This window comes from Stegodyphus dumicola, chromosome 5 (assembly GCF_044657685.1).
Source record: "Stegodyphus dumicola isolate Sdum_Otavi_A_Nest chromosome 5, ASM4465768v1".
NCBI lineage: Eukaryota > Metazoa > Arthropoda > Arachnida > Araneae > Eresidae > Stegodyphus > Stegodyphus dumicola.
In genome coordinates this window covers 168,860,339-168,880,034 of record NC_140772.1, presented here as the reverse complement: position 1 = coordinate 168,880,034, position 19,696 = coordinate 168,860,339, and the positions used below count along the sequence as shown (strand labels likewise).

The following is a 19,696-nucleotide window of genomic DNA, read 5'->3' as shown; positions in this document are numbered from 1 at the left end:
ATATCGAAAGAGTGGTTTCGTACAAAGAGCATTAAATTGTTGTCATGGCCAGGAAACAGTCCTGACCTCAATCCTATCGAAAATTTGTGGCACCGTTTGAAAACTCTTGTCCGAATGAGGCGCCCATCAAATAAAAGGGAACTAATTGAGGCTATAATTGTTTCCTGGCATCATGTAATAATGAAAGAAGAGCTTAAAACTCTTGTCAGCTCAATGAAACATCGATGTGAAGCTGTAATCAAAAATAAAGGGTACCCTACTAAGTACTGATAACTCACTGCAATCATTAGATAACTATTATCATTTAACTCTTTTTGTATTGCAAATAATTGAATTTTGTGTTTTGTACTGAATTCGGTAATAAATTCTCTTTAAAATGATATATACAAGTTTGCATTTTGTGAAACGTAACATTTTCTATAAGCATACAAAGTTCAAAAACATAAAAATTTCCCAAAGTGTCCGCAATTTCGGCCACCACTGTAAGTTAATATCCACATTTGTTTATGCTGCTAATTGCCAAACAATGAATCAGGCATAATTTGTAAAACATGACGACTGCTGAACTGTAGAGGATTGGAAACGTAATTTAGTCATAGAACTCAAGTTCCAGCTGCATCATGCAGATGCATATATGCCAGAAACCTCATGCTGCAATGATCTTTAACATTAGAAGGGTTTTCTATAGGCAGGTAGTGATAGCATAATCAAAGAATCTGAACTGGAAGAACAAGTAAAGCTTCAATGACACAGCAACGGCACAAAGAAAAATTGAAAATGAGTAAGGCATTGATAAACTTTACAAGCGTAAGGACTGGCCTTGAAATTTTATCTATGAATGTGATACAAAACCATCCGCAGCATCTGAGAACTTATTAGAATGTTACATTGAATGACTTTAAAATGAGAATTATTCACATAAAATTTTTAATTCTTATTTCTTTAATGTTAGAAATATCTTTCAGGTGACAGATTTAATTTTGTTAAAAATCCATTTCATGACATGAGAAAGAAAGAAAAAATCATATGTAATAAATGGAAACTCTCATTGGAACATTTTATTTTAAAATTATAATCCAGATTATTAAAGAAATTGGAAACATTTGGAATATCTCACTATGAAGTTTTCTTTTACAGTGCAGATTATCTGCCTTACCTTTACAAGCTGATGGCTGACAAAAATTTCTAAAACCCAAACTTCATCAAATCTATCGATTTTTAACATAATAAGAATGCTAGCCACAAAAATGGAAAATACTAAAAACCTTCTCTAACAAAATAACATCTAAGAGAAACAACTCTAGATTTTCTCCTATCTTAAAGCCTAAAACAGGGGTTCTCAACCGGTGATACGCAAGAGAAAAATAGGTGGTATGCAAAGAAGCAAAGTATTTTTAAATACACTTATGTCCATAAATTAAGGATAATGCAAACTCAGGCAAAGGAAGAGTTAGAAGCAAAAGAAATTTGACTTATTTGTAAAGCTTATTTATTAAACAAAAGGTAAAGAGCAAAAAAAAGATGCTATATGTTTGATATTTATTAAACAAATTAGCGATTTTTTTTCCCTGGAGCAAATTACAAAAAAAGAAAAAAAAAAAAAACAGAAAAACAATATTACATGGTTGGTATGATTGTTAATACATTGTATGTCTCCCAGACGATGCAATACAGTCCGCACAATGCCTAGGCATGCTGAGTATCAAATTAACGATTTGATCTTGGGGGATATTACACCACTCAAAAAGCAATGCTCTCCAAAGTTCCGGTAGACACGTAGGAGGAGGTTGACAGGCTGCAACTCGTCGGCCAAGCATATCCCACACGTGCTCTACTGGATTCAAGTCCGGTGAGAATGCTGGCCAGTCCATACGGGTGATATCCTCCGATTGAAAGCATTCGCTTACGATGTTTGCATGGTGAGGACGGGCGTTGTCATCCATACACACAAATTGTGCGCCCATGGCGCCCCGAAACAAATGTACATGTTGTTCCAGAATGACGTCCCGATGGATTTGGCTTGTCACGGTTCCAATTTGAACATGCAGGTCAGTTCTGGAACCCAGAATAATTCCACCCCAAACGAGGACTCCTGTGCCACCGTAATGGTGTCTTTCAATGATGTTTTCTTGGTGGTTACGGGTACCTGGAGCTCTCCATATAAAAGTCCGGCGAGAATCAGACTGCAAGCTAAACCTGGACTCGTTGGGAAACATCACACAAGTCCACCGTTGCAGTGTCCACAATGCATGCTCTCTAATCCAGGCTATCCGCAGGTGACAGTGAGTTGCAGTAAGTGGGACGCATCTACGAGCATATAGACCAATCTGCCCTAAGCATCTGTACACGGTCTGCCTTGAAATTGTCGTACCAGTGGCTGAAGAGAGCTGACGAGACAGGTCTGAGGCTGTGCTCCACCTGTTTCTTTTGGCAGTAACTGCCAAATACCAGTCCTCATTTGGCGTTGTGACTCTGGGGCGACCTGTGCTGTAACGTCTACTCACATTACCATCATCTTGGAATCGTTGCCGAAGCCTGGAGATGACACTCTGGGCAATTCCAAGTTCGTCTGATACTTTCAGTTGGGTACACCCAGATTCCAGACGGCCGATAATTCTACCATGTAAAAAATCATCCAAATGCGCCCTTTGTGTCACAACTATTCGGTTATTGCACTGAAATGCTTATAAAGCGCCTGTGAACAATTTTACTTCTTTGCCTGTATTCCTTATATATCACTCTCTTACACTCTCGTCATTGTGATGTACCATCGGTGTCATCTGGTTACTTCCTGAAATTTGCATATGATTCTTGAAGACGTGTGTAGTTATTTTACAGGTGATATATTTATTTTAGAGTTCGATTTCCGCATGACTCCGAATTATCCTTAATTGATGGACATGAGTGTATTAAATTCAAAAATTAAAACCCCAACATCCTGATTGAGTTTTTTTCCGACCACTCATAAATTTATGCGTTCTGAGATTTGTGCAAGAGTGGTAGTGATAGTAGTACTTTGTAGTGGTGATACGAAAAGTTTTCAATTTTTGTTTAAATGGTACGCGTTAGTCAAAAGGTTGAGAACTGCTGGCCTAAACCATATTCCAAAACAGTTAAAAACACTAACCTCAACAAAAATTTTATTGAATTCTTTTGCACAATGAGGGAACTCAAAAACATCTTCGAAAGTGCTAAATTATCCTAATTAACATTTCATTTTTAATGACAGCTAGTAACAGCAAAGAAGTGCAGCAATTCTTGCTATGTCTTAGCTTTATTGTTCCTCCTGACTTTCCGCCACCTGAGAGGTAAAAATCGGATGTCTCGCCATTCACTGAAAACTAAGAAGTGAAGGAGGCCGTCACTATTTGGAAAGGCGACCACTGCAAAAGCTTATTGCGTGCTTGACTTCTTGCTCTCATAGCACAGTTTTTATTCTTTTAATAATAACAAATGTTAATTTACGAGTTTCTTTGCAGAAACATAGCAGCACAGGTATTTAAAATTAAAAGATAATTTAATATAGTATTACAATAGAAATATTAAAATAATAGTAATCATTTATCACATATTTCAGTATGAAAATGATTAAATGTGAAACAAAAAATTTTTCTGCAAAATCAAAGAATCATGTGCGAAGCATACAGCAGAATAAACATTTCACAGGTTTCATAGCCACATTTTAGTTAAAAAAAAAAAAAAAAAAAAAAAAAAAGCACCTTTAAGCACTTTTCAAGCACATTTTAAGAAAAAAATAAATAAATAAATAAATAAATAAGCACCTGCCTAATTACATTATACACAACTGCATAACCTTAAAAGAAAACTTAGACTTGCAATTTAAACTATGAGCAATGCAATATTTATTAAGAGAATGAGCATTACCTAAACCATGGAAAACAATTAACTTTTTTTAAATTTTAAATGATAGTTAAATTTACAGAATTAGTCTACTATGAGAGTAAAAAAAAACTATGCAGAACTAAACTATATTACAAGATTTAATGATGAAATTTCAGTTCAAAATATAGAAAATAAATAATAATAAGCCATATTAATTGTATTCGCTTAACACCTATTAATAAATAAAATTTATTTTTCCACTCATATTAATATTTAAGTAATTTAACTTAAATCAAAATTCTGAACATTTTCTAAATTTTCATTGCATAAATGTTTTCCCTTAACATATATTCCCAGTAAATTAATTTAAGTAAAAAAGGTGAACATTTCTGAAATCAGGAGACGGAAAATTGCTTCATGCAATCATTTTTAACAGTAAAAGTTTAACTAACCTGCATAATCGGAAATTGCCGAATATTCCGTATAGTCGAGCGTAACTGGAAAAAGGGAAGGGGGGGAGATTGTAGCCGTTCTTTAGATTTCTCGGATAAATAAATGATTTTGACATTTCGATATGTGCATCATATAAAAATAGACCAACGGAACTGAGAAATATTCTGCTTAGAAAGTAAAACTCTTTTAAGTGTTCATAAAAAAAATCTCAGACTGAACATCAAAATTAATTATCTCTGCAAAATACCGCAAACGTGCCACATAATTCTTCCATACGTGATATTACACAATGGGAATCAACAGCTGTCGGTATTCGGAGAATAAAGAACTAAATAAAGGAAAAGAAAGAGACTTACCAATCTGGGGTGTTTTTTATTATAATTTTCAACAGACTGCGTTAAATTTCCGGAATAGAATCATTCTTCGCTTGAGTTGGTAGACTGCAAAACTTTTAGTCCTACAGAAGAAGAAGTGATGTCAGTTATGACAGTAACTGAGTCCCAGACAGTAAGACATACAGTAGGTAAAAAGAGTATTGGCAAATGCCTATAATTTATTAGATAACAAAGGAGATGCTTGATAATTTTAGCTGGGTAAAAGTTATAGTTTAGGGTACAGCTTGGCGATTTTTGGCGGTACATGGATACCGATTTTGTGCAATTCCTTGACTCGTTATTTTTGCCGCAAAAATTGCCGCTACACAAAGCCAAAATAACAAGACAAACAATTGCACAAACTCGGTATCCATGTACACATAGACTTATTTTCACTTAAAAAAAAAAAAGCCTGAATTGCACAAAAATGGCATTGCGCACTCCTATGACTTGATCCATGTACACGTCGACCTATTTTCACTTACCCCCCCCCCCCCCCCGAATTGCACAAAAATGGCATTGCGCACTCTTTTAACTTTATCCATGCACACGTCGACCTATTTTAACTTTAAAAAAATCCCAGAATTGCATAAACTTGCATTGCGCACTCCCTTTACTTTATCCATGTACACATCGATATATTTTCGCTTAAAAAGTCAGAGGAGCACCAAATTCTACAATATAGGCAAACAAAAAATACATAATCTCAATAAAAAACATTTTACACATAAATTTTAAACCAAACAATAAAATAACATAAAAAAAGGAAAAACATGTTAAACATTTAAGCACTACCAAAAGCAAATACAGTCAGAAGTCGTTAATCCGGACTCATCGGGACTTCGGCGATTCCGGATTATCGATCATCAGTTTAAATTTCGTAAGATGGCATGCAGAAATTCTAAAATTAAAAATATGAAACCGTAATTTATGAAATAAAGAACAATTATGATCTAAAGGGTATCAAAATTTACAAAAAAAAATAATAATAATAATAATAATAATAATATTTATTTACTTTATTAAACATTTCTTTCAATGTAAGTTGTTTAAGTTGCTTCGTTTTATGTGATAATACTTTCTCTTTAATTCTATAAACAGACATAATTTCTTGTTCAGTTACAAAGTTCGCTGTTCAAGTCCCGTTAATTGCTGTGCCGAGAATACCGACAAACTTGTCAATCGAAATTTTTTCGTTTTCACTAACCTCTCTGTCACATTCTTCACGTCTTTATCCATTTTTTGCAGCAATTCCACTTTTTGTTTGTTGGACATTGAAACATACTTTCATTTTGTAGATCCTTTGGAAGTTCCAGCATCGGAAATTCTATTTGACATAATCGAAAGTTCAAGTTTACTTTTATAAAATTGCTCTTACAGTCTACAAAAAATAATAAGCGCGATCCAATTCGAAGATTAAGGAACAACGCAATCATTAACATTAACTGAAATAGATAATTAGATAATTTTAGCTTACACCGTCTGTTATACATTAAACGCGCAGGCGAAAACGTATTCTGCACTTGCACACACGCATATGCGCAGTAGTCAAGGTCTTACGCGCATGCGTAAAACGTCCGTGCGCATGTGCCAATGTGGCGCATGCGCAGAAAGTTTTTAGCTTTGAGGTCCGGATTATAGATCATTCCGGATTATGGGTGTCCGAATTAACAACTTTTGACTGTATTCACTTACCATGATTTTCGAGTTCGCTTCGTACACCCAGAGCCACATAAAAATCAAAATATCAATCATACTCAAATGACTTTTTTCAAACCAGGTACTCTTTCTGATCGAACGCTTCACATAGTGACCATCTGAACCTTTCTTCTTATAAACCCATTCAAATCCATTTAAACAGCTTTAACACACAACACAAAATCACTTACAAAACATCCCATGATTAAAAATTTCCCAGAATCATGCACCCGATTACGTCACAATAGGGTTTCCATAACATGCAACTACTCAGGCTACCATAAATGAAACAACAACTTGGCGATAAATCAAACAACAACTTCACCATAATACAAGGGGTACCTTAAAATCTACTCTACCCTTTTAGCTGGACATTTTGAATACAGGAGGTAATCAACACACAAACCTAACGAAACTTTCATTTCAATATGCCTTTTACACAAAATATACAACAAAAATGTAAATTTGCATGTCAAAAAAGTATTGGCAAGATCATACAGCTAAATGTGGGAACAAAATTTAATACTTCGTAGTCATACCTTTTGCATTTAGAACAGCTTGTAATCTGTTTCTCATAGAGAAAAACTGTGTCTTAATTGTGCTATTCGGAATTTTGTGTCATTCTTGCAGAAGTATACGCTTAAGTTTATCTTTACACAAAATTGTATGTTTTCTGACTTCTAGGTTCAATTTGTAACATAAATTTTCAACTTATTATGTCAGATGATTTAGGCGGTGTCTTTAACTGGCAAAGAGTATTATAGAGTAACCACTCCCGGATGAGGTTCGCTATATGCTTGGGGTCAATGTCCTGTTGAAACATGAATAATGTTCCTAAGCTCAATTTTTGTTACAAGTTATGGCACAGTAAGTCAATGTACACTGCTAAAAAAAAAAAAAAAAAAAAAAAAAAAAAAAAAAGGGACAGTTCTACATCTCCTGTTTTACTGGGCCGATCGACAAAATTCAAATCGCGTTCTTCATGTCTCGAAAGCGCTACTTAGGATATATATTAGATTTATATATAGCACTAATCTAACATACATATTTTGACACAAAATCGGACTTTTTCTGAAATAACATACCATTTTTTTACATATTTTGATTCTACAACTCAAATTACGCCTAAATATGAAATTTTGTATTTGGAGCAAAATTTACGGAGAAATTCACAAATTTATGTTCGCAATTTTTTTTCAGTTTGCGCCAAGAATAGTTCACTTGCGAACTTCTTAATATATGGCAATCTAGTTTCCTTTCCCATGAGAGGGGAAAAAGTCACCATTGTTCCTTTTTTCCAAATAATATTCTTTATATTATATTTTTAATTATAACTGTTATTATTTTAAGTAATTTTTTTTTTTCGAATTTCATTTTAATTGCTTAAGTTGCATGGTTTCTTCGAATAACTGTTTTAAAAATTTCTATTTACATATTCGAACTGCGTAAATAAAGGTGCAGCGTTTATTTTTTTTTCAAATAGTTTTCTTTATATATATATATTTTTGTCATAATTATTTTAGGTAATTTTTAAATGTTTATACTTTTATTTTAATTGTTTGTGTTGCATTGTCTGTTCAGATAATTGTTTTAAAATTTTCTATTTATTCCTTCGAACTGAGCATTTTAAATATATTTATTAATACAAATTTTCCGGAATTTGATTTTATTTATTTGAATTGCTTTTCTTTCGGAAGAATACTTTGCAACCCAGACTACAGTGCGTTTGAAAACTACATATATTAAAAGAGAAAATACAGTAAAGTACAGTTAACACGCCTTTCAATGTTCCATTCAGAAAAGATATATATAAATAAGAGAGATGATGTATAACTGACATTTTAACTTAGGATGACTTGCACACACTGCTTTAAACAGTTTTATCATTGTGCCCATTGCTTTATACAATTTTATCCTACATTTGGTTTCTTAAAATGGTATTCATATTTTAGTCAAATATTTTATTTTTTAAATCCCAAGAATCAAATATCATAAGATTAAAAGGTTTTTAATTTGAAAAAAAAAAAAAAAATACAAATACAAATACTAAATTTTACGCAAAAATTTATTTTTTCTTCTCTTTTTCTTCAGGCATTCTACTTTATTCTTGCTCTTTTTCTTTAGGCATTCTGCAAGTATATTAAAAAGCATCCAACTTTTTTAAATATATTTTTGTCATAGTTATTTCTGACAATCATTTTAAATAAAGTTATCGCCTTCCATTTCATAAAGGCCCACAAACGGCCGAGCGGTAAAGTAGCTGAACACTGATAGTTCACTCCGGGGTTCGAATCCCAGTAAACGGGCTGGTTGCATGGGCGTTTTCGTGGATCTTTTCATGTGTACCGTGTATGCGAGCTGGTTTCCTTTAGAAAGTTCTTCACGAAGTCTTTATCAGTCTTTAGAGGCTAAACATTTTGAAGGTATGAGATGAAAGGAAAGACTGGTTTCCTCAAGAGGTTTTGGTTTATTTAATTATGACAAAGCACACTAGGGATATCTGCCTAAGGGGAGGACTTTCTAAGGAAAACTGGCTCGCATACACGTTACACATGGGGAAAACCAGGAAACCGCCCATGCAGCCAGCCTATTCGCGGGATTCGAACCTCGGACCCAAATACCAGTGTTCAGCGACCGCTGTTTCATCAGGAGGAAAAAAAAAAAAATCTTTAGGTGACATCCACATACATCACTGGATAAACTCCTGAATTTTCAAACAATTCGACTGAGAAAATCACAGGATTCTTCATTTATGATACGATATGATGTTCTATAACGTAATTTAAATTTATGCAACCATATAGTCTAAAAAAAGTCGCTCTTCACTTTAATCTGCAATGATATCATTTTTGTCTTTTGTGTTAACCTTTTAACTGTCATGCTCGAGATAATCTCGGGCACAGCATTGGTGTTCGAAAATGTCACGCCCGAGTATTACTCGGTAATTTTTTTTGAGTGCATCATATTGTTATACCCGAATATATATCGGGAGATGTTTATTTCGGCTTCATTTCTTTGTGAAACCCGACTGTATCTCGGGAAAAGTTAATGTGCGCTCAATTCAATAGATAACAGCACTTTACTGAAGACTTCAAAGGTTAGAGGTTATAAGTTCTTTGGTTCAAAGTGCACGGGATCTTTTTGTTGTAAAATGGCGTCCAGTTCTTTGAAACGTTATATAGATGATTTAGATTCTTCAACCGAAGATGAAGGATGTGTGTCTGATGAGCAGTATTCATGATACTTCCATGATCAGCCTCAAAAATAAAAAAAATGAAGATATACTCAAGCCGAAGATTGTTTCTGACTACAGTCTAAATATGGGTGGTGTAGATCGCTGTGATTAGGAAATATCCTTTCATCCAACAATCCGAAAACGTCATAAAAATATTATAAAAAGATATTTTTACATTTACTAGACAAGATACTTTGGAAGTCATATTTACTCTATAAAAATGTAGTTGAGAAACGTATTACATTTTTAGAATTACGAATCCAAGTTGTAGAAGAGCTTTTACATAAATATGATGATGCAGCTTCTGGACAAAAGAATGTTGGCAGACCACCTACAATAGATAACCCTGCCCGTCTTACTGAACGACATTTTATTTCCTATATTCCTCCTACTCCTGTTAAACGTGAGCTTACAAGACAGTGCAAAGTGTGTTGTTCAAAAAAGAATAAAAATGGGAAAAAGATAAGGAAGGAAACACGATTCTGGTGTAGTGAATGTGGAATTGGTTTGTGCTTGGAAAAGTGTTTCCAGTTGTACCACACAAGACTGAATTACTGAACTTCAAATAGGTATTCACTTTTATTTTTTTTCAATTATTTGTTTTTAGAAAATAATTTGTTTCATTTTTAGAAAATAATGCTCCGCTAAAAGCGAACTTTACAACTGCCATATTGAGTAGCAGCTGCCTCAAGCAAATATGCAGTGGCTACAAAACTTTAAAAATTTTACCCATGTACTTCAAAATATATATTTTTAACTACTTAAGTATATTTTATTTTGTACTAAACATTTGATTTTTCCAATAAAAAAATTCGACAATTTGTGTACCCAAATCATCAAAATAACTCGACAGTTAAAGAGTTAACACAAGCTCAATTAATGGTATTTGCTGGTGTACACGTCCAAGTGTTTTCTCTTGCTAAATTCTTTGAACAGCTAAATTCTTTGAAGTATCCTGAAAGTATATTCAAAAACGTCCAACTTTTTGAAACATCTTGGTATGTCTGACAGCCAAATTTCCCTGAAAATTTTTGCTTACTTTTCTCCCTAATTTTCTTCTTTCCTTCTACAGTTATTTTCAGTGTTCACACAAGAAAATTAAGATTTTTCGATTGCTAGACTTCCATAAATTTTGCATTCTTGTCAATTTTTTAAAATATCAATTACATGAATTGCGTTTCAGCTGAAGACAGCTTTTCTAGTCATTTGAACTATAAATAAAGTTTAAAGCGAAGTCAAAAGGATAAATATTTTAATTAAAAAAATTTTTGCTAAATGACAAATAAAACAGTCCAGCACGGTTTATTCTGTACCACCAAGTGACCCAATTCTTATATCGGCTGAAACAATCTAAATCATATTAAAGATCATGTTTTTTATACAATCTATAATGCAAGAGAAAAATTAGCTTCTTAAAACATTCTTTCTAAGAGGATTAATGTAAAAGATTATATTTATATATATATATATTTTTAAAGCTGGGACCTTGAACCAAATTGTCAAACTTTTAAAGTTTAATTTACATGGTGGTTATAATTAAAGTTCCAATTTGAAATGGTCATAAAAGGAAAACTACTGGACCAAATGTTATCAAACTTGGGAATGGTGTAAAGGAGGTTATGGGAATTTATTTTCCGCGGAAAGAAAAGGAGTTTAAATGGTGCTTTATACAATATTGTTAAATGAAATAAGACATGAAAACATCTGTTTAAAATGTGTTTAATAGTTTTCGAAACGTGTTACAAAGCATGTTCAATATATTGTCCAGCATTGTCAGAAAGCAAGTTAAATCCTGTTACTGCATTCTCAACAGCAGCTCTTAGCATATCAGGAGGAATGTTACGGGCATGTCAGTGTATCACATTTTTCATTTCTGTCAAATTGCTTAGATTATCACCATAAACAGTGCTTTTGAGATAACCCCATAGCCAAAAGTCACAGAGGTTGAGGTCTGGTGGGAAGAGGGAAAATGTCGACCTATAAGACGTTTATTCGTGAAATGTTGCCTAAGTAACTGTGCGACACACGTGAGGTGGGGCCCAGCCCTGCATAAAAATCGTAGTATCTAAAATGCCACGTTACTGCAGCTAATGTATCACGAAACATTTTAACATTGACTCTAAGTGAGCTGCAATCACAGTGCATTGTGACAATCACGTTTTGCATTGTAGATAATCTGTAATAGTATGATAATGCTATGTCCTATGTGTTGAAGTATGTTGCACTATGTCCTATACGTTATTAGTGCTATGTCCTATGTTTACTGTAATCAGGTCCCCTGTGGAAATGGGCGGTGCCAAAACCAACAAGCTCTATAATGAACATAACTTCTTGCACTGTAAATAATCTGTAACCATATGTTAATGCTATGTCCTATGTCTCGAAGTATGTTGTAACACTATGATGTTCTATGTCTTATTTGTTGTTAGTACTATGTCCTATGTATACCGTAATCAGGTCCCCTGTGGAAGGGGCGGTACGCCAGAGAGGTAGTGCATGGGGGCTATACCATTTTTGTCAATGGCGATGGCGTGGTGCCCCCTGTACTTGTTCCTGTCCTATCCTGCAATCACAGTGGTCCAACTGTCGGCTCCTCTTCAGAGAAAAATGGTTGTTCAGTTATAAAACTAGCTGTCATTCAACACTAAACGGTGTGGAATAACTGCTATGCAATCGAATGCAGTAGGAGAATGCAATGGAAATAGATAGATAACACGAGAGGTTTCTTTGGCCCAAATCGATTAAAAGCTTTTTGAATCAGTATCTTCATGTTTTAGGGCCGAACTCAGGCTTAAAAAATTACAAATTAGCGATCTGTAAGAAAACGATTTCCAGATTGTACACACTTGTGCGAGTGATTTGCGATCTCACATTTTCTAATAGCTAATTCGTGGTTTTCACGGACGAATTTCTCACTTACACGGATGGCTCACTCGACTTTTATCAAATTTAATGCCTTAATGAAAGTAATTTGCTTACTTCAAAGTTTCTTAAGGGTATACAACATATTAAACCCGTGTAACAAAAGGTTAAGTTAGATTCCGACCCATATTTCGTTTAACAATATTGCATACAGCGCCATTTCCCCCCTGGTAGTGAGGTTTTGAACTTCCTTTTTTTCCCGGAAAATAAATTCCTATGACCTCCTTTACACGATTACCAAGCTTGATAACATTTGATCCAGTAGTTTTCTTTTTATGATTGTTTCAATGTGGAACTTTAATTATAACCACTCTGTATATTATTAAATTTTAATTTGAAGCTATGCGTTATATGTAAACCATGCGTAAATTTTTCGCTTTTATGGAAAAATAAAGAATCGAAGCAAATATACTTAGGATAATGGACCAAAACTGAAAAAAATTCCCCTCCCTCCGAAAATAAAATATTGAAACTTCGACCTTGAATTTATTGGGTTATCGAAATATTTAATTTGACTTATCTTCTAAGTCCTAGTTCCGACAACAATTCCGAATTACTTAAGCTGAAGTAAAAGATTTAGTATATATTCATTGTATGTTAATAAAGTAATCAGAGTGGAATAAAAATAGATTATAAAATTTACGCTGATGCAATTTTTTGTCTGACTGCGCAACATGTAATGGAAGAGAAGGCTTGTAAAGATTTGTTTTTGACATGCCTCTAAAAGTAGATGTCGTACTCCTTTAGTCTCTTCAATGTCGAAACACTTTCCTTTGAGAGGCAACTTTAGTTTTTGGGAAAGAAAAATAATCACAAGAAGATAAATTTGAAGAACATGCAGGACGATTGAATACACATACTTATTTTCGGAACACAAGCGGTTCTCCGACTGTTTATTGAATAATGAAAACATGCATTGTCATGCAATACAAAACATTTGGAATATGTTTTCTGACTGAAAACGTAAGATTAAAAGTCATCTGCTTAATTCACGGCCATTTACAAGTCAACTGCTCGGGCAATTGCAGAATTGTTTTGATCCTGAGCTAGTAAGACAAACCTAATATCACTGTATTTAAACACTTCTTTAATCTTCCGAGAACATTCCTTCTTTAGCTCATATTCCAAGAATATTAAGTGAATACAATTATTGCAAAAGAAATTGAATGTTCATTTGCACTACGGCTTGGTAGTTTACTAACGAGTTAACAAAACTTAAATTCTGCTTTTTGTGTCTAAGAATACAACAATATTTTAAATATTTACAAATAAAATATTAAATTGGAGATTTAATTTAAGCCTCACCAGTTGACTAGCATTTGAAGATTGTTAAACACTAATTGTTTGTTGCGAAGTCTAACCCAGGCTGCATGGTTGGTTTTCGTAGTTTTCTAGGTTCTCTTTACAAAGGTTCTCTATGAAAGCATCTTAATCAAATAGTTCCCATGTTCTTTCTATGTTCAAATAACCAACTAACCTAGTTTAAGCGCGATTTTCAATTGAAGTTACTAGCAAAACCCGAATACTCATTTAAAATCATGTAGCTTGCCAATCGGGAGTAACATGAAAGATATGGCGCCAATAATTGAATTGCTGTTATGGTACGCTGTTTTTAAACTTAGATGGTCATTCCTTAATTAAATAGCCCACCAGCAGCCGAGCGGTAAAGACGCTGAACACTGGTAGTTTGGTCTGAGTTTTGAATCCCACGAACGGGCTGGCTGCATGGGCGTTTTCGTGGTTTTCCCCATGTGTAACATGTATACGAGCCAGTTTCCCTTAGAAAGTCCTCCACGAAGGAATCCCTCCCTTTAGGCAGATAACCCTCGTGTGCTTTGCCATAATTAAATAATCCAATCCAATCCAATCCTTAATTAAATATAATTGATTTGTAACTTCTACTAGAGCTGATGGTAAGAATTGAAGTGTAAATAAATAATATCGTGTGCAATCTTGATTAATATAAAATTAAAAATATTTGCATAGAAAAATATTTTCATTCCGACAGAAAGTTTTTTGAAATATTTGCAATTACTTTATAAGAAGGATTTATTAATAATCGTAATAATTACTTATTATATTACTGATGATTAGGATTCAGTTCTTGACAATTACATTCTAAATTAGAATTTTAAGGATATAATGAAAATACACTAGGCACAATAATACATTTTAGGATAAAAAATTAGTTGATTTTTTATGTTTTAAAACTTTTTAAATTCATTTAATAAACATCGTATCCTTGTTGTTAATTGAATCCAGGATGTTGGGTGTCATTTATATAATTATTCTTACTTGTCCACAGAACCTGCTGACTTATCCAGCCACTAAGTAGCTGCAGATCATTTCTACATAACCATTGAACTTCCGTTAATTCGGTCTCTAGAGGATTGTATGTTTATATCATAATTTGACTTTTATAAAAATGATTATTCTAAATCTTATGCTTTGTTAAAAATATACTGTGCTTTAAAAATATGGATGATAGTATCAACAGCACTTTCAGCCACTTTATAAGCAACAGTTTCTTTAGAAATAAATTATGCAGTTAACGTCATAAAATATTTTCATAAAATTCAAATAAACATCAAATGAAAATTCTCAGTTTTAGACAATTCGATTTAAACAAAGTTAAAATAAAGTAGCAGACGATATAACGCCGGAGGTAAAAAGTTACTCTTACAAAAATTTACTCTTATTTTTTTTAAAAAAAAAGGAAGAAAGAGAGAAATTTAAAAAAAAGTACTTTTTAAAAATTTGAATAATATCATCTGTTATTTAAAAAAATAGCTTTTCATATAGTATTAATAAATATTTATTACACATCAATGAGGAAAAATATTTCATATAATTAATTCTCCGAAAAATTTTACTTGAAATTTAAGGTTAAAAATAGCTGTGGCAATTCACTGTAACAAAAATCCATAAACCACATTTGGCGTTATTATCACTCAAAAAAAAGATGCCAAATTTCAAAACGCGAAAATATGTAAATTCGTGTATATCTTAGAAAATTTTGAATAAAAAAGTCTAATTTTTTGCAGATATGCTTAAAAATACACCTACTTTAAGATGATGGTAAAAATTTTATAGGTTATAATTCAAAATTTTTTTCGAAAAATTTATAAAAATTATTTAAAAATAGAAATTTAAAAAATAAAACACAAAAAATGTGTAAATTTTATTTGGAATGAACCTAAATTTCAAAATGTGAAAGGAAAAAATAATAAAAGTTTAATAAAAAAAGAGATATTATTAAATATTTACCAAATTCAATTAACATTGAGGAGCTAAAATTTTGAGAGGTAATATTTTAAAAATTACTCTTACGATTTTTACAAAACTTGGTATTCTGGTATAATTTGAGTCGTAGAATCGAAATATGGAAAAATATTGATATGTTATTTCAGAAAAAGTCCGGTTTTGTGTCAAAATACCTATGTTAGAATAGTGCTATATATACATCTAATATATATCCTAAGTCGTGCTTTCGAGACATGAAAAACGCAGTTTTAATTTTGTTAATCGGCCCAGTAGAACGGGAGATATAACACTGTCCCATTTTTTTTTTTGAGCAGTGTACATGCGTGCTGTCATAATACCATCAATGAAGCACAGGTTACTAACACCATTTGCTGCCATACAGCTCCAAACCATGATGCTCCCTCTACCATGTTTCACAGTTGGTGTTAAATGCTGTTTTTCCAGTTTGGTGTTTGGCTTTCTCCACACATATTGTCATCCATCACTCTTGAAAATGTTAAACTTCGACTTGTTGGAGAAAATAACTGTATTCCAAAAGTCATCTGATAAATTATCTGAGATTTTGCAAAATCTAATCTCTTTCTTTTGTTTATTTCTGAAATGAAAGGTTTTTTCCCTAGCCGCTCTTCCATAACCTTCTTTCTGTAAAACATTCTGTATAGTCTGTACACTAAGAGCTTTATGTGAAATATTTAGCAGCATCTTTGGCTAACTGGGGTGCACTTACTTTAGAATTTTTCTTAACCTCTTTGATAATGCATGCCTTTTCCTTGAGAAAATATGCCGTCCACTTCTAATCTTATTTTCTGTCGATCTTGTCTCACTGAACTTTTCTACAACACTCAGTAAATAAACTTCTGTTTAGTTGTATTTCCATAGCACAATATTTTAAAATCTCATTTTTGAGCCAAATAATCATGTTTTTAACATTAACATCCAACTCTTTCGACTTTGAAGACTTTTTATCATAATATTAGGAAAATAACATTTTAAAAGAGCCCTGCACACTTTATACTAAGTCTTATCAGTCTAAACACATGACCTCAAACTTTAGGCCAATGCATTTTTTCTATTTTACAGTGTTTTCTATGCCAATCCAAGGTTGCCTTTTTACCTAATTTAAAATTCTTTGCAAGCAATCAAAACTTACTATAAAGAGTGTCTTATACCTATGTGTGGTTTTACTATTTAAATTATATATTTTTGCTATCATTACAAGAAACAATGATAGAAAATAATAGTTAGAGTAGATTTAAGGGGGCCCCTTGTATTATCGCAAAGTTGTTGTTTCATTTACGGTAGCCTGCATAGTTGGATGTTATGGAAACCCTATTATGACATAATTCGCTGCATGATTGCGGTGAATTTGAATGATGGGAAAAGATTTGTAAGGGCTTGTGGTGTGTGCTGGTTCCGAACTACATTGTAGTTTTAAAGTTTAGATGGTAAAATGGCTGAATTATTTTTGACTCTTATCTTTGTGAATTTATGTGGCGACGCCAGTATACAGACTCCAGTTCAGATAATTTTAGAGAGTTTTTGGATGTTGTTAAGGGATTTTGTTTGACTGAAGACAGAGGAAACTCTAAATAAGGTATGTGAATATTTCTGTTGTGTAGTGCCAAAGTGAATTTCCTTTTTTATGTTGTTTGATTTAAAATGTTGTTTAATGAGATTATATATTTTTTGTTGGCTGCTCTTTTGACTTTTTAAGTGAAAATAGATCGATGTGTACATGGACAAAATCAAGGGGCAATGGCAAGTTTGTGCAATTCTCCAATGTTTTTTTAAGTGAAACTAGGTCAATGTGTACATGGATACCGAGTTTGTGCAATTCTTTGATTTGTTATTTTGGCTTTGTGTACGACGTTACACAAAGCCAAAAAAACAAGTTAAAGAATTTTTAATTGGCTCTAATTTATAATTGGTAAAACTGTTATTCAATTTTCAAATTTATTCCTTGAAACTCTGTTATATTTTAAATACACAAAGCCAAAATAACAAATCAAAGAATTTTTAATTGGCTCTAATTTATAATTGGTAAAACTGTTATTCAGTTTTTAAATTTATTCTTTGAAACCTTGTTATATTTTAAATTGCTCATTAACATCAAACTAATGTTATTCCCCAACTATGAGGCCAAGGTCTTCTATATTCCCTTTTTCCCCCTCCCTTGTTATTCTCAAACACTTAAACATACTTTTCTGTAATATGTCAGTGGTTGAATGGGTTGGCTGCCTGAAGGTTTCATAACTTATCCGTATATAACATACATAACAAGCCAGTTCGCCACATATGTACATACATGTATACATACATGCATTTCTGAATCTGGTCCCAATAACAGAAGAGTACCAAAACCATCATATGCATTGCAAGTGAACAGAATTTATTATCCCTACATTTTTTAATGACAAGCATATAAAACAATTATTGTTATAAAAGTATGTACAAATATACCTTAATATTACTTAGAAGATGCAACATTTCTAAATCTAGAATCATGTAAAGCACAGCAGAGTAAAACCATTTAATAATAATAATAATAATGTGGTTAAATATGAGCATACTTGCATAATTCAGCATACATTAAAACATTTAAAATAATCTAATTATCAGCATATTATGATCATTCAATGAAGGTCACAATTTATGAAAGAAAAGCATGGGTTCTCCCTTGTTAAACTGGTCACCAACCTCAGTCACCAAAATTAGCAAACTTAATTGCCCAATACAGGACATATAAATTTCAGATATCACCAAGGACTTAAGTGATTAGGAACAGCTTTAGTATTGGTCCCTTTGGCGATTTTTTGATTTGGCGACAAACTTCGGTCGCCAATGTATACCCGGGCTTTGAAGATCGGAAAAAAATGGCGGATTGTCAACAAAACCCGATCTAGACTAAATAACAATCCTAAAAAATAAGCTCTTGATCAGAATAAACAGTCTTTCTCTAATTTTCAACATTTCTAGTACTGCTATGATAAATTCTTGAAACACTACCGTAAATGAATTTATGGCAGTGATTATGTTATAAGTAATGAAATTTACAAAAGGTTAATATTTGAAATTACAAAATATAATATTAATGTATTAAACATTAATATTTTAAGTAGTCAGTTAATATTTATATTATATTAGTACTTAGCTAATATTTTAAATTTACAAAAGGTTAATTTTTATGTTATGAATAATGAAATTTACAAGAGGTTCATAAATGCATTGCAAACTAGTAGTATATGTTACTTTAGTTTCTTAGATTCTGTTATTAAAAGAAAATAAAAAAATATTTCAAAGTGATGAAAATCAAATTAAATTATAATGAGCAAGTTTTGTAGCAGCGTTAGAAATACTTTTTATGATTAAATTTTGTAAATGGTAAAAATATTAAGAAAAGTGTATTTTTTAATCCCTAAGGGTTTTCATCCACAGAGAACCCATTGGCGCTTCGGGAAAGAATCCGTTGGCGCCGTTGCATTTTTACTCGCCAAGCTCGCCGTTTATCTACGATGAGCCGAGCCCTAAACGTGATTATTAGTGCATGTAAATTCAAATTAGCAGACAAAACAATATATTAAGCATATGGTAGTAAAAATTCACAGATAATAAGCATGTAGATGTAAAACTAACCGGTTAAACGTGATATACGAAAATAAATTTGTATTAAATTCAAGTTAGCACAGAAAAGAATATATTAAGTATAAGACAATATATAAGGATTTATAACGGAAATAAAAATTCATTTAAAAATATAAATTAGTATTAATATACTGAAATTAACCGGTTAAGCGTGATATACGAAAAAAAAAATTGTCCTAAATTCCAGTTAACACAGAAAACTGCCCAGAAAACAATATATTCCTTACACCAGCAATGGTTTGCTAATTTTAATGGCCATGGTGAT

General features: G+C 32.5%; 1 protein-coding gene across 4 annotated transcripts in view; it reads right to left on the bottom strand.

Annotated features, from left to right (window-relative positions):
- The window catches only part of Nadsyn (NAD synthetase), a 45,156-nt gene that overhangs the window by 16,654 nt on the left and 8,806 nt on the right, over window positions 1-19,696 (bottom strand). For all 4 annotated transcript variants that reach the window (XM_085817358.1, XM_085817359.1, XM_085817361.1 and 1 more), the window contains exon 2: window positions 4,653-4,753. The gene's annotated coding sequence lies outside the window, so the exon portion shown is untranslated. The remainder of the gene's footprint in view (window positions 1-4,652; window positions 4,754-19,696) is intronic.